This window comes from Haliaeetus leucocephalus, unplaced genomic scaffold, assembly GCF_000737465.1.
Source record: "Haliaeetus leucocephalus isolate CR32 unplaced genomic scaffold, Haliaeetus_leucocephalus-4.0 Scaffold262, whole genome shotgun sequence".
NCBI lineage: Eukaryota > Metazoa > Chordata > Aves > Accipitriformes > Accipitridae > Haliaeetus > Haliaeetus leucocephalus.
In genome coordinates this window covers 10,614,612-10,617,174 of record NW_010972698.1, presented here as the reverse complement: position 1 = coordinate 10,617,174, position 2,563 = coordinate 10,614,612, and positions in this window count along the sequence as shown.

The following is a 2,563-nucleotide window of genomic DNA, read 5'->3' as shown; positions in this document are numbered from 1 at the left end:
CGCACAGCCTGCCACGAGAGACGCCCAGCACCCCAATTAAAAGCCGCTCTGACATCTGTGCAGTGTGAAACCGCCCTGAATTTGCGGTCGCAAAGTAATTTTTGCTTACGAGGTGCCTCCAAAAAGCAGCGCCCGTGCGAAAAGATGATAAGGGAAGGGGGGGGGGGAGAAAACAGAGGAGGCGATGGGTGATGGTAGAGCAGGATCTGATTTAGCTGAGTTTGGCTTTCAAGCCTCTTCGCTGAAGGATTTTACACCTTTAATTGATACTGGTTGGAGAAGGAGCTGGGGAAAAGGCATGGAGGGCAGAGGGAAAGGAGCAAAGGCTGCTTTTACCTCCTCCTCTTCTGGGGAAGAGCGGGAAGGAGGGAGGCACGACCGGGCTTCGTGCCTGTGTGTTTCCCCCGCAGCGTGGCCTCAGCTGCCTCTGAACCCCCTTTCCCAGAGAGGTTTCCAAGTGCCTCCTCTGTTCGGGAGCCTAGCGAGGGCAGAAGGGAGGCTGGACCTGGCCGTGCGTGCCCAGCCCATCACTGTGCCCAGGGTGCTCCCGGCCCCAAGGACACGTCGGTGCGAAGCCCAGCACTCCCAGGTGGCTGGGATAAGTATCCAGAAGCCAGAGTTCCCAGACTCCCCGACTCTTGTCTCTCCGCCCCAGTTCTGTCCTTAAATGTCGTTTTATTTGCCTCAAAAGTGGTTCGTGTTATGGCCGAGGGGTCTGTTGTGATTGGGCTGGTTTGGGTTTTTTGGGGATTTTTTTTTTTTTAAATTAAAATGACGCTACTATTCTTATTAAACTATCGTGACCCTTTTGGTGAAATATCCTTTAATCAGAAGAGCCCGGCAGCCCAGCCGGCATCATTTGGAAGGGATGCAGGGAAACACTGCAGCCGGGGAATTTCAGGCTGAGCCTGGAGTGGGGCATCCCGGCAGCGGTGCTGCCCGTCGGTCGCTCCTGCCTTCGGCGCGTCTCTCCATCCCTCCGGCGCGTCGTGACCAGCGATGGGGACAACACGCGCCAGCCTTGGACTTTGGGCATCGCCCTTGCCGGTGGTAGCCGGCGGAGCCTTGCTGGCTCTTCCCGCAGCCAGGAGCTGATGGATAAACCACGCTGCTCCTCGGCAGCTCGGCACACGCCTGCTGGTGATGCTCTGGACTGCTTTTGGGATGCAGCAGAATATGTCCCCTACGGTTTAGTCCACCCTACCCTACTTGCATCTCAAAGGCAAGTGCTGCTGGGGAGCTTTGAGGATTAGTCTTTGTGGAACACAGGTGCATTTTTGCATTATTTATTGGCTTGCTTCAAATGTTGTGGAATCTATTAATCAGCATCTATTAATTAAGCTGAGGGGCATCTCTTGAGGGGAGCATTAGGGCTTTAAATTAGCCTGGACAAAGCACTGGGAATTACTCTGTGGGGAACGATGGCACTGTGGCTGGGAAACGGGGCCGGTGGATCTAACAGGTCTCGCTCTTCAGCCCACCCGAAGCAGCCCCTTCTCCGGGGGGAGGTGGATTAAGGCACGAGGAATCGGGGCAGCAGGAGGGTGGATGCCCTCGACGTCCACGGCAGCAATTCCGTAGCTGTCTTCTGCTGGGGAGTGCTGGTAGAGCTGTGTTGGGGCACTACATCAGTGCTGGAAACCTGATGATTTCTATCTGAAATGCTCCGTCATGCTGGGAAGCTTAATTTTCTGGGGGCTTTATAAAGAAATGACAAACGCAGACTGTATCTAGTCCACCAGAGAAGCACAAGGTCTTCCTCCAAAGCACCTGAGGTTGGCCCGTGCCCAAAATCATCCCTCCAACCTGGAGCCCCCCCGGCTCGGGGTGGCAATGGGGCTGGGAGCACCCTGCCTGGGAAGGGATGAAAAAAAATCTCACTTTCGGAGGAAGGACCCTAAACGAGTCCTCCATTGTTTCCCCTGATTTAAGGCGTTTCCTTGAATTTCTGGCTCGCATCGGGGGGATGCTTTACCTACGCGCGGTCACTGGAGGCTGTGCCTGGTGTGAGCCACCAGGAGTGATGCTCGGCTCCGCGGCTGCACGTTTCGTTAAGCCCCCGAATGTCACCACCTCGGCTCGCCCGTCGGAGCACGGACCTGAGATGTGAGCAGGGAGCCGCCGGCCAGCCCAGCTCTCACCCTGGCACGCATGTTTCTAATCCCACGCGGCAGATCCTTAAAAACCCAACGTGCTGTGACATATTGGCTTCCACTTGTCCTCAGGTGCTACCAAAAAGCGCGGCAAGGGCAGGACGTGCGGGGGCCCCGCGTTAACGCCTGGCCCCGAAGCGCAGGCTGGATGTCCCTCTTGAAGTTCACCAAGCAGAAGTGCTGGGTCCAGTTCTGGGCTTCGACCCGCAGAAGAGAGACACGGACATACTGGAGAGGGTCCGTGAAGATGAGGAAGGGTCTGGAGCATCTCTCCGGGAGGAAGGGCCGAGGGAGCTGGGATGGTGCAGCGGGCAAGGCTCAGGGAGATCTCATCAGTGTCTATAAGTACGTGGTGGGGGGATAAGATGGAGCCAAGCCCTTCCCAGTGGTGCCCAGCCCCAGGACTGGAG